This window comes from Ambystoma mexicanum, chromosome 2p (assembly GCF_040938575.1).
Source record: "Ambystoma mexicanum isolate Mex_15411 chromosome 2p, UKY_AmexF1_1, whole genome shotgun sequence".
In the NCBI taxonomy this organism is placed as follows: domain Eukaryota; kingdom Metazoa; phylum Chordata; class Amphibia; order Caudata; family Ambystomatidae; genus Ambystoma; species Ambystoma mexicanum.
The window spans coordinates 1,214,363,047-1,214,377,170 of record NC_090923.1 but is presented as its reverse complement, the minus strand read 5'-3'; positions in this window follow the sequence as shown (position 1 = coordinate 1,214,377,170).

Genomic DNA, 14,124 nt, shown 5'->3' with positions numbered 1-14,124 from the left:
CAATACAGCACAGTTCCCTGTTCCCATATATATACATTTTGTTTGTGGGTTATGAATTCGAAAAAGAATATATTGATTAATGTCATTATTCAAAAAGCTATACACTCATATCAATATCGAAATTATTACAAGGGATAGAACACCTACAATATCAATTAATCCATTCGGCTACCTACACACTACCGCAAGGCCAAAAGCTAAATCCGGACACTTGACTCACCGGTGCGGAATGTGGACGAATAGAATGGGAATAGCGTTTTCGAGCAATTTCCGTGTCGTTCGCCGTTTATTCTTCTTTGTTACCCAAGATGTTGTGTACATGTCCAAGGAAAAGTGCCGGCTGCAGATGCGGTATCGATCACCCCTCTTGTCCTGTAAGACTTCTTGGACTCTACTTTCCAGCTCATCCAGTGGATATCCGCAATGTCTGACCCATTCTCTTATTCGATCAATAGTTTTCGGGAATACATGGATTGTAGTGCCTTCAGATTTCGCATGGGTCTTCGAAGGGCAACCGCTAATCGAACAGGCAGGCATTGTTGATAAATCTGAAAAGTAAATATCGACATTATTATACAATCTTCATGAATAAAGATTTGATACAAAAGTAAATGAATCATACAATGATCAATGCAAGGTTTGTTTTGGTCGCCGGAACTATACCAGTTCATTATGTCCGGCTTAGTATTTGCATAAGTTGCAGAAATGTATAAATGATGTGACTAAAATCTGAACATGTGACTCGTCCCTTGGATGTTCTGTCTTGCACGAGAAGGAAACATGCTTACATTATATACTGGACCCCCGAAGGATGCAATTCGATCACAATAGACAAAGATGAAAATAAATAGATCTATTGATAGCATAGCAATGGAAACTCAAGTCAATAGCAATGAGACCAATGAACATAGCACTATTGTGTACTCTACTCGCAAATAGATAGAAATTTAAAAATCTGCAAAATATGACTAGGATACATGGCCTTACCTTGACCAACAAACAGTTGGATTCAGCAAGCAGAGCAGTATTTTGCAGGAGAATAGGTGGGTGGCCACAGGTAGCACACTGATGGGTTTGCTCTAAGCGGTCACAGAAGTTCACGGATAGCACGACGACGAGCAGATTAGCGTAGATCTCAGTTGTTGCCAGGTTGCACGTTCAGGAGTTGACTTGCAAAGCACAAAGATGTTCTCATGAGACATATCAAGTGGTTTATAAAGTATTAGAAACAGGGGTGTGTTTGTGAATGAATTACGTATGTATGTCGTGGTCTTAGGGGACGGCCTGCTTGAAGGGGAGGCCTGGCTGGAGACACGGAGTCTGAGGAGGCGATGTGAGCGATGGCCCCTGGGCGTGGGATACCTTTTGAAGTGTACATGCTGTTTGGCACCTTGGCCGTTCGCGCCCGTGACAGCCCCCCATGCCAGCGCTCATCCCCGGGTGCGAACCGCCTTTGATAGAGGGGGTGGGATGGAGGGGCCTGGGGCGTGCAGATAAGGCACAGGAAGACTGCTGAATGGAGACACACTTATGTGGATTGCAGGGGGTGGCCTGCTTCAAGGGGAGGCCTGGCTGGAGACACGGGGTCTGAGGAGGCCATGTGAGCGATGGTCCCTGGGCGTGGGATACCTTTTGAAGTGTACATGCTGTTTGGCACCTTGGCCGTTTGTGCCCGTGACAGCCCCCCATGCCAGCACTCATCCCCGGGTGCGAACCCCCTTTGATAGAGGGGGTGGGATGGAGGGGCCTGGGGCGTGCAGATAAGGCACAGGAAGACCGCTGAAAGGAGACACACTTATGTGGATTGCAGGGGGGCGGCCTGCTTCAAGGGGAGGCCTGGCTGGAGACATGGGGTCTGAGGAGGCCATGTGACCGATGGCCCCTTAGCGTGGGATACCTTTTGAAGTGTACATGTAGTTTGGCACCTTGGCCGTTCGCGCCCCAGACAGCCCCACATGCCAGCGCTCATCCATGGGTGCGAACTGCCTTTGATAGTATATCGTTGCTTATCAATAACAAATGCCACATACCGGAGATTCTTGTGAGCACAGACCCACACTTCAACCGGTCTATTATAGTGGTCAAGACCCTTAACCTAAGGCCTGTATAATCCAATGGTAATTGTTTGTATAGATATATGTGTGACTTTTATAGAGACATAACCTACTGAAAGACTTTGAACAAGTGTTATTTAGTGCATGCATTATCGAGAATATGTTATGTTAGCTTAGATAGATAGTGACCACCATACTTCACAGCGACCAGACCTTCACCCATTCGGAGCACAGATGTCTGACGTCCATCCTTGAATGGAGACACACTTGATTCATTTAAAATATCGAAACAACCGTTGTTAAAATATATGTGGTGCTTTATTTTGTATCTTATTTTCATGACACAAAAATACAAGACTTTAAAGATTATACAGGTCAGGTTGCAGCACAGCGAGAGAAAATCCCCTGTACTGACCGCTGTCACTCGGGAAAGTTTCTCTAATGGCACGAACGGACAGGCAGGTATCACTCTTCGAACGCGGTGTCCAAGCCTCCCGTGGAGCCACCATGTAAAGGAACGATAGGCCACCAGCCTGTACCACCTGTGAAAAGGAATGAAACAAACTGTTTTTAAATGACCAAGATAAGTTTAATAAACCTTTGTTGTCAATGACAATTCTTGTAACTAATGGCATTCTGCATGGACAAATGCTATCTAGACAATGCACACTATTGAACGACTTTCATGCGTTACTATGATATGAATATATAATTTTGGATATAGTAGAAGAACATGAAATAGGAGTGGCATGACAAGCAGAGTATACTTACTCGTTACTCGGATTACGAGGACGAACAGTTGCGCGAAGTTCGTGCATAAGCACCATCATTATTCTCAACACGGCAAGTGTGAGGCAGGCTGCCCTGATATCTGGCAGCTCGGTGATGCATTGCGAAATGTAGGCCAGGCATCCCGAGTTTTCTCGGCAGCAGCAGTTCTCGTCCTCGGTTGGCATTAGCTCGCACTGATTGCATGTGCACCAGGTGGAGACGCCGTCCATGCGACTAGGCCCAGGCTCTTCATCTGTTGAATCGTCCTCCCAACTGCCGTCCGAATCCCCATCGTTTTCGAGTGCTTCCCTTTCCAGTAGTTCCTCCTCGGTATACTCGGGCTCGTACATGTAGGGCATTATTGTAGCCATTGTGTGGTAAACAAAGTAAAATAATTTCCAGAGATGGTACAGGTGTTCACACGGGCTACAAATGGCGAAGGTAGCTGACCAGAGCACAGAAATGAGTCACAGAATACTCAAAGTAACACAGAGAGAGGAATGGAATCGTAAATCTGCTGCTGTGTGTTGGGAAACGGTCTGTTTATACTTATTGAGGAAAGAGGTGTCCTGCCATTTCCATGCGACACGTCATTAGCTGAGGCGCAGCGATTGTTGACACGAGACATGCTTTGGCATTGGGAAATGGGCGGTACGAGTCTGCTGATGACAGGCTCAGGGGCGGGGGATTTGATTTAGTGCCGCAGAAGCAGGTCAGCCAGGGCGATGCGGCAAGTGATAGGATTATCACAAAATGGCGGCTCCCTGGTGCCTGTTTTCGCGTGCGTTTAATGGACGAAAACTCGGGTGAGGTCCATAGGAACGTTTTCTAAAATCGAACCACTTAGGCTTAAAAAAACATGGCCGACCCGTAGGGACAATAAAAATGTTTACTGGACCATGCCTTTAATTTGGCAAACTGATAATACATGTAGATATAAATGTTTTTGCAAAGTTTGGTGGGGTTTTGTCAAGAGGGGCAAAATTAGAGGGGGTCCCAAAATGATGTAAAGGCTTATAAATGAGGTGCCATTTGACAAATCTACGCTTAATTTGGCAAACTGATAATAGATCTAGATATAAATGTTTTTGTGAAGTTTGGTGGGATTTTGTCAAGAGGGGGCAGAATTAGAGGGGGGGTCCCGAAATATTGTAAATGCTTATAAATGTGGTGTCATTTGACAAATCTACACAAAGGTTTACAAAAAAGATTATAGGTCTAGATATAAATGTTTTCGTAAAGTCTCAATGGATTATGTCAAGTGGGGGCTAGGTTACATGACGATTGTATGTGCATACATTTGACACTTTTGAAAAAATAAAACATGGGTGGATTTCCAGCAAACTTGCGTAAGGAGCATTGAGAAGGATCTGAAAGCATGGTTTTGCAAATGTGCCCGTGTTTTATTTTTTGACAAGTGTCATAATGTAGGTACAAAAAATAGTGCTATACCTTTGGTGACTGAGGTGTAGCCTGTGGCCATAGGCAGTGGCCAGATTGTATGGGCCAAGGAATAGGTCATGATCCGGACAATCTGGCTACTGGCCATGACCACGAGAGACAAAACATGGGGTTAAAGTGGCCATGTCCACCTGAGTCTGACTTTGTGGTAAAGTTATTCGAAATTGGGATAGATTTGAAAAGAAAGAAAAATGTGCTTGTGGTAATATGGTCATAGAGTTCTCTTTTTGCCTTCTGCAATGGAAAGCGAAGAGGGGCCCTGTATGGAACCCCCCTTCTCTTTCCATGGTGGCCATCTATGAAAAGGATGTTCCTTCCTTCCGCAGGCGTCCCGGTGTTGGAAGAAAAATCTTTTTTTTAGCACCCTGGATTCCCGCTTTGGGAACCTAGGGTGCTAAAGGCCTTCATCCCCCAGAGAAGTCATCAATGTTATTTGTGATGTCATCTTTGATGTCCTGGGTGTTAGTCTTAGCAGAGCACAGTGGTGGAACGAGTTATGGTTGCTTAGCTTACCATAAATAGCGAATTTCTGGGGTTTTCGGTTTTACTTGTAACCATAAAATCCCTGTACCAAACGTTTTTCATTGAATTTCATAGGTTTTTATCAGTGCAACTTAACCATAACGTCCCCTTAACAAAGTTTTTTCATTGAATATAATATATATATATATATATATATATATATATATATATATATATATGGACGGAAAACAGCAAACCGCACTCCAAAAAAATGCACAATCCCAGAGATGAAAAAACTCGAATCAAGGTAAAGAAGCGAGTTTATTGAAAGTAAAAAATAACGGCAAGGTACACACAACAAACAAAACAGGACGCTAAGGGGGAGTCCTGAACAGCGCGTTTCGCGCTTCCCTGAGCGCTTGGTCACGTTAGGCGCCAGCTTTGGAATTCAGGAGACTCTTCTCAGTCTACCTTAAAGGGCATGCTTTTGTGCACAGAGAAAACAGAACTGATACCGATTGCAGAACCTCCCTTTGTGATAACAGCTGATAAAGGTTGCGGGCAGGACATGCTGTTTTTGGCACAGTACTGAGGTACTTCAAAATCCCCAAAGAGAGGCAGTCCGAACCCATGTGCCCTCTACATGAAAGCTTGCATTTTGGTTTTTACACCGGAAGTAAAAAATGGTCCTCACAGTTGGGGCAGCACACAGTGGAAGACCCACTACGTTGCACTGCACCATTCTTAACTTTCTCTGCGCATTCCTGCTTTCCCTGGAGAACCGGTACACCCCGTTTCGGCGGCGCCGTTGCGGCGCCGTTCGGGCGCAGGCCGGTTTGCCGCGACCGCTTTGGCGCAGTTTGGCGCAGTTTGGCGTGCCCGTTTCTGTTAACGTGTTGCATTTGAAAAGAAATGTGGGTGTGGGACTGGAGCAGAGCCTGCGTGAGCAACTGCTGTGAGAGCCAGCACCCCACCCTGCCAGCCCCCCACCCTGCCCCAGCGGTGCAGTGCTTGGGGCACAGCGTGAAGTGCACCAGGATCACACAGCTCTCTCGTACACCCCATGTTCTGCACGGGTTGCTGCAGTGCAAGCTTCTCTCTCGTACACCCCATGTTCTGCACGGGTTGCTGCAGTGCAAGCTTCTCTCTCGTACACCCCATGTACTGCACGGGTTGCTGCAGTGCAAGCTTCTCTCTCGTACACCCCATTTTACACCGCACCAGTGTACATATAATGGTCCACAGCAGTGCAAGATTCCCTCTTACACAAGTTCTTCTGAGAGCTGCAGCCAAGCTTCACACTCAGACTGGGGCCCATCAGCGTGCAAGCTTCTATGGCATGGGCAGTAGCAGTAGTGCAAGCTTCTCTGGCATAGGCAGCACCAGTACTGCAAGCTTCTCTGGCATAGGCAGCGCTAGTACTGCAAGCTCTACTGGCACTGAGAGAAGAGATGCAGTGCAGGCTTCCTGCACACCTGCCTGGGAGTGGCGGCATAACTGCCCGCCTCTGAACATCAAATGACATCCGGTTTCTGCTGTCAGACCTGGCGCCGCTCATGGGTGTTACACTCTGCCTCACCCCAGCAGTGGCGCGCAAGTTTGCGTGCAAGTGCTGTTCGCTGGGTCGCACCGGCAGCGGGCCGTGCAATCTGCCTGTGCTTTCTGTATGCCGTGTTGGTGGATTGTAACGTGAGATTACAGCTGAGGTTACAGCGGCGGTCCGAGGTTAGTGACCCTGCGCATGGTATTGTTTAGTTGGGTGTTGGTCTGCGGTCCCTACTTGTCTCTGGTGCCATTAGCAGTGCCCGAGCCTCTGTTCGGATGGGGCACTAGTTGAGCTCTTATTCTTTCAGCGCTGGAGCCAGTTTAGTAAAGAACCATCGTTCTAGTTCCCTGTACTTAATGAGCAGCTGGCGTTTACCTGGTTCAGCTGTATAAGAGTAAGAAAACTAGTCTCACAAGCGGAGATGTACGAGATAAAAATACCCCGCAGATTAATAATGGTTGTATTATCATAGAACGTCAAATGTCACACGTCACTTTAGAGGGTGAAATAGCCAATATCCCGTTCGATTCGAGCCAGCTGAAACGCGTTCAATCTACTGCCGAGACTCCGTGCAGCCCGCCCAAAGACCTTTGCTCACTGAAAATAAGAAGGCCTTATGACATTAGCATCGCTTTCCCATTCCATCTTGGCAAGGTGGACGGGAAATAATAAAGAAAAGAAGAAAGAGGGCGAAGAAGAACATTGTTCTGGCTGACTTCCAGAATATCTTTGAAACAATAGACATACAAGTCGCCTCTACGTGTTCTGGAGTTATTAAGCTCAAACCCCCAACAGGCGCAAGACGGAAACCTCAAGAAAAACTGGATATAATTGAGGGAAATAATGATGGATAGGCATTCCCATGAGGGCGAACCTCAGGACTGCACACACGCTCTCCAGTTGCAGGTAATACAGCGCACCCATGAAACAGTTCCACTGAATCGAGCTGTGCCACTTTATAGTATAGGGGAGAGCTCTCCTTCCATGCCAATACCCGCGCCAAAACATCCTGGCGCCCGAACATCCTCGCGGCGAACTGGCCGCGCCGAAATGGCCGCGCCAAATCGTCCTGCTCCGTGGAGAACCCGCCATTTGCTGACCATGGACAGAGCAGTGACCCCTAATGGGCTCAAAAGGGTGGGTTTTCTTTACAATTCCCTAAAACGCTCACCAACCCCAAACGGTCCGAGGTTTACCTCTGGAGATCTGCACAAGTCAATACTTAAAAACGAACTGCTGCATCTAGGTCTTTAATGATTTTGTATGTATTTATTTGTGCTTGTTTTTAAGGCACCACGCGAGGCCGCTTTAGAGCGTCAATTATAAGATTGCTGGAGAAAGCGGAATGTCTAATCCCCCACACTAGCGTGAGATGGGGCTTTAGATTCTATAAAAAACAAGGAGGCGAGTATTATGCATTACAATCTTTACTCTGAACCACAGCAGCAAAGAATAAAAACTTTGTAAAACGAAATTTTTTCAATAAACATAACGTTATAACAATGCAATGGGAAACATCCCAGTCCAACATGGTGGGCAGGTCATGCCCTGGGGGTAGCCAATAGGGAGCGAGCCAGTCCCAATATAGGTCCATTCCTTTAATAACTCCCCCTCTTTCTGACGCTGATCCGTCTCACACGACCACCGAACACCTTCTCCACGTAGAACAAAGAACAAACTCCCATGGAGACGCCGGGGCTGAAACCTTCTACAACCTGGAGCTCAATCTCCCACTTCCTCCTGCATCGAAGTCATCAACTGCCCTCTGAAACAACAACCGACACCAGTAAGGGTGGGTGGGTGGGATAATACTCGGCTCCTTGTCTTTTATAGAATCTAAACCCCCATCTCACGCTAGTGTGGGGGATTAGACATTCTATGGCAAGACAGGAGGCTCATATTATGCAAGTTCAAAGCCCTTGCATTACATTCACCGCTACATGGGCAATACGCTTATTTTTTTTTATTATTATTTATTTATTTATTTACAAGTATATACAAAAATAACACCAAAGTACAGAGGAACAACAAGGAATATAAAAAAAACGGATCAAATAAAATCATTGAACATGTTCCAAATCTTTTCATATGTGGACAACTTACATTTCAATCTGTAGATCATTTTTTCTGAACGAGACAGGCTAAGCATTTCTTGAACCCACTCCTCAAATTACGGACGGACCTGACCTTTCCATCCTCGAAGGATCAACCTTTTAGCAACAATGGTTGCTCTGAAAAGCCATTTCTTAAGGGAAGAGTTGACTTCAGCTAGCTCGGAATCCTCCCCTAGGATCATTGTCTTAAAGTCCAGGACACACTCTTCACCCAAAATTCTGACACACATATCACAAATGTCTATCCAGAAAGCCCTGACCCTCTCGCAGGCCCACAGCATGTTTTCCAATGTTCCCACTTCCTGAGCACAACCCCAACAGTCAGCATTGTCAGTCATGCCCCTTTTATGTAACGTTTCCGGACACCAATATACACGGTTCAGGATCTTAATTTGTCTAGACCTTTCGCCCAGATTCAATGAACATAATGAGACATTTCCGCATATATTCTGCCAGGCCTCAAGATCAATATCAGCCCCAATCCTCTCACTCCAGACCTCCCGTAAATTGTCATTGTTCCGAAAATACGACAAGAAAAGTTTGTATAACCTACTGGCTAAACCACCTCCCTGTCCATTAGAATCCGTCAGAAAAATAGTCAAGTCAAAGGAGTCAGACCAGTCCACCTCACCGATAGACCTCTTGAGTCGTCTATAAGCCGAGTCCGACAAGTCCTCAAAGCTCCATCTCTCTCTCAGCTCAGCTGCAGTCAGCCACCGATCATCGTTCCCCAGGTCGGAGACCTTTTTAACATTCATTAGGAACCAATCGGGCCAAAAAATTGTCCTGGAGTTATCTCTAATCCTAGGATTCAGCCATATAGAGGCATTCTTACACTTAAAAGCGTCCCTCCCTATCAAAGTCAAGACCTCAATCCAAGAGTTGCGCAAAAAGGACGTGGTTAACAGACTTCCCCCCGTGATCTTTGTGTTAGTGGTCAACAGTGCTTCCGGGCCCAATGGCCCATATGCATTCGACTCCGCCACCGCCCATCCGTCCAGTTTACCATCTAAAAACGGAACAAAAGAATGAGCAGAAAATGCTAAATGGTAGGCCTTAAAGTTCGGAACTCCTAGACCCCCCAAGTAAATTGGACGCTGCAATTTCCATAGACTAAGTCTGGGCGGCTTCCTGTCCCATAAAAATTCTTGCATAAGGCGGTCTAGATCTTTCCAATAACTACACTTTATTCTCAGTGGAAGCATGCTGGTAATAAAGTTAATCTTGGGAGCCAAATTCATTTTCAAGGCATTGATTTTACCCCATAGTGAAAGTTTAAGTAAAGACCACCTTTCCAAAATCAATTTGCAATCTCGTACTACCACACTCATGTTTTCATCAACCATACGGGAGACTGGAGCTGTCAACCATACCCTTAGGTAGCGTAAGCGCCTATCACACCAAGTAAACCCCAGACCCTCAACCAGGGATTTATCACATCTATTGGACAGAGGCAACACTTCTGACTTCTGGCGGTTAACCTTGTATCCAGAACAATCATGAACATTCGACAAAATCCTCATCAGACATGGCAGGGATATGTCCAAACTCTGCAACACCAACAAGAGGTCATCAGCATAAAGCCATGTTTTTTGCACCATACCCCAGCATTCAATGCCCTGTAAATTCGGTTCATTCTTTATGTAAATAGCTAGGGGTTCAATCGCCAAAATAAATAACAGAGGAGAAAAAGGGCAACCCTGCCTCGTGCCCCGCTTCAAACAAAACGATTCCGACACCACTCCATTAGTCTTAACGTCAGCCGTCGGACTGGCATATAAAAGAGCTACCCAGGAAATAAAATCCTCCCCCAGGTTCATTTCCCTCAATACCGAATATAAATAATTCCAATTAACTCTGTCAAAAGCTTTTTCAGCATCTAAGGACAGGATGGCTGCATCACCTACCAGTCTGTCCGCCATTTCCATGGTTATTAACAATTTCCTTATATTGCTGGACGTACGCCGATTCTTCATGAAACCAGATTGTTCCTCCCCTATCAATACCGGCATGAACTGTCCTAAGCGTAAAGCAAGAACCTTGGCCAAGATCTTGTTATCTGTATTGATAAGGCTGATTGGACGATAACTAGCTGGTTGATTGCAATCCTTATCCTTTTTTAAAAAGACCGAAATCGACGCATGGCTAGTACTCTTAGGTAACGACCCAACAATTCTGCTCGACACAAACATATCTCTCAGGAGTTCCAAGGCCGAGTTCGGGAGGACCCTGTAAAATTCACATGGAAGGCCATCCGGTCCCGGAGATTTGCCCACATTCAGCCCGGATATTGCGCCTTTAATCTCCTCTATTGTTATCATTTCACCTAGCATATCACGCTCAGCATTCTGGATCTTAGGTAAATTCAAATCACCAAAAAATCTCTCACCCCTACCTGTGATACCAGCCTCGTCGCCATACAGATTTTCATAAAAATCGCGGAATATTGAGTTGATTTTAATCGGATCAAAAGTGATTCTACCCTCCTTGTCAAACATAGAGGCTATAGCCGAATCGGAGATCCTTTTCCGCAACCTGTATGCCAGCCACCTGTCACAACGCTCCCCTTTCTCAAAATATGTACACCTAGAGTAGAACAAACTACGTTCGGACCTCATAGACAAAAAATCTTCCATTTCTTTTTTGAGTTTTTTTAAGTCAGCATGTTTCACTGAATCAGACGGATCAAGCATCAGATCACGAGAAATTTCACTAATACGTGAGTCCAGCTCACGCCTCTTACCCTCTTCTCTCTTCCGTTTACCACTAGACAGTCCCAGACACACACCACGCATACAGCACTTAAAGGCCTCCCATGTATTTGCCACACTGATCTCCTCTGAACGATTCTCCCTTACAAAGAAATCAGCTTCGGAAACGATTCGGTCCAAAATATCATCATCTAATAGAATAGAGGTATTCATTTTCCATGAGAAGCTCCTTTTACACTGAAATTTAAGTCTTAATTGCAACACAACAGGGGCATGGTCACTCAATACAATATTACCGATATCAGAAGAAACCCGACTGTCTGAAACAGTCCCACCAGTGAAAAACATGTCCAGTCTAGAAAACACTGCATGTGCACTGGAATAAAAACTGTATTGCCGCGTATCTGGATGCTCAAGACGCCATATGTCCTTCAAACTATGTTCCTCTAAAAGCGACCTAAGTGCCCGGTGATGACAATCGCAACGAAGTATACGGCCATTCTGACTCTTATCCATCTTTGGATCAATCACTGTATTAAAATCACCACCAAGCAGAACATTAGAATTATTCAACTCTAAAAGAGTCTGTGCCACCATTCTGAACAAGGATCCATCATCCACCGTAGGAGCATAGACATTGCAAAGAGTTAATAATTCCCCCTGAATCTCGATCAACAACGCAATCATTCGACCTTCTTTGTCTGCAATTCTGCGTATAACTTTCATAGGCAATTTCTTTCTAAACAAAATGACCACCCCCCTTGATCTTGAAGTAAAGGAAGAGCCAGCAGCTACGCCAACCCATTCCCTTTCCAACCCAGATATCTCATCCTCCAATATGTGAGTCTCCTGTAAGAAACAGATGTCTGCATGCATGTCCTGCAACATTTGAAACACTTTCTTTTTCTTGAGCAGGTTATTGATCCCATTCACATTCCAGGAGATAATACGCAGGTCATCCGAAGTCCCACCTGAGTGGGAAGTCATCATGACACTATGAATATCAAAAAACTCAAAAGTAAAAGAAACACACAAAAAATGAAAAATAATAAGCAAAAAATGAAAAGAACAAACAAGATAGTGAAGTCTATTCAGCTCAACAAGAAAATTGAACAACATTAAGAACCATCCCCAGGACCCCTCCCAATGATGCAATAAAAGACATCTTATGTGGTCAGAAAACCCAACCCAGAAGATAACAACATTTAGTAATGAATGAAATACCTGAACCCCAGTCATCCCCCCCAAAAAGAAGAAACCCCACCACCGAGAATCACGTTGAAAACACAGAATAGGTATATCAAACTATCACTACTTCAAAACAAACAGTTGAACCCCACCCCACACAATTGCACCTATCCACAACCTCTAAAGAGCCATGTTAAAACAGTGCGGCTAGATAAGGCAACTTCAAATGTATATACACTGTGGCCATACCATTCATATATATCATTCATAGATATCTAAATAGAGTCCTGAAAAAAAACCTCAATGGCAACTTCTCAATAAAAGTTAAAGGTAATGAGTAAAGGCAGATATGGACATCCCCATACAATACGTGAAAAGGGAGTGCCTCCTGATGGTTAATCTAGCCAAAAATGACCAGGAGTCTAATCCACAGTTCCCTTGATAAACAAGGGTAGGCTAGGGACCGGAGATTGCCGGATTTAAAATAACACTAGCATCCCAATTTCAAGAGCAGTGAAGGCATTCCAATGTGACCGTAGCGGAGGAAAAGGAAGAACTGCATCCTGGGCACCGCTGTAGTCATGGACATGTAGATCATTATACCATCCAGTGAGGAGCAGATGACTGCATGCTCATAAGATGACTGTACTGGCTCTGAACCAACTAAAAGACCAGGCAGTCAAGCAATACCCCAAAAAGTTCTCCGAAAAGGCGCTAAATTGCAGTTGGTGGGATGTGAATAGCATATGCCCCAGTTGCGCCGAGCTGCAAGGGAATCCAGTGCAGCCCGGAGCGCCCCCACGGCATCCACAGCCCCCGACACGAGGGAAACAGTCCCGACAGTACCGAGCTCCACATGGGCATCTCATACCTCAAGCGGGAGACAATGATGCTGTTCTCTGTGACCGGGGGCGCCGCTGGAGAGTCCGGACACTGCCCTCCAGGGGGACTCCGCCCAGCACCTACCGGGGAAGAAGAAGAGTGCAGTCGAGGCAGGGCCGCATACGCAAGTCCCCGAGCCATCCCTCCCGAAGTCGAAGCGAGCGGCATTTCCGTATTCAACTGCCGTGATGACGACGTCTACACGCACACGTCTTACGCAGATGCTGTAAGGTCCTTTCTTCATGTCGCATATCACCGTGAGCCGGATTCAGAGGCATTCCGTCGAATGGCACAGTGCGGGGTTCCACAATAATTTCAAACAATGCAAACTGCCAAAATCTGGCGGCGCCATTAAAAAACCGCATATGAAAAACAACATAAAAATAAAAATATATACAGACATGGTGGGGCGGGGGGGCACTAACAATGTCACTCACTGTTCATGGGAGGCGCTGGAAGGCTCCTCTTGTATGTTTCTAGCCAGTCTAAAGCCAATGCAGGATCAGATGTGTTTCTGTCCCCATCAGGAAACACAACAGTAAGAACATTATTTCTGCTAAGAAAAGCTTTCAAAGTTAGTTGACTAGCCAGTTCTTTGGCGCTCTGGAAAGATCTTCTTTTATGTAGGATCTCCTTAGGATAATCAGGATAAACATAAACCAATCTACCTTTGAATAAGGCTTTGCCAACCTGTCTGGCAGCTTTCATCAAACGCTCCTTAGATCTTATATGTAAAAAGGTGACCAAAATATGCCGAGCTCTGTTCCCCAGATGTTTACCAATCCGAAAGACATTATCTATGTCTTCATTCCTGATTGTAGAGCACTGGAAACTGTCTTTAAAAATCTGTAGGACCAGGGATGGCAGATCCTCCTCATCTCCATCTGACTCCTCTACACCAACCAATCTGATGTTTCTTGCTCTAATTCTCATCT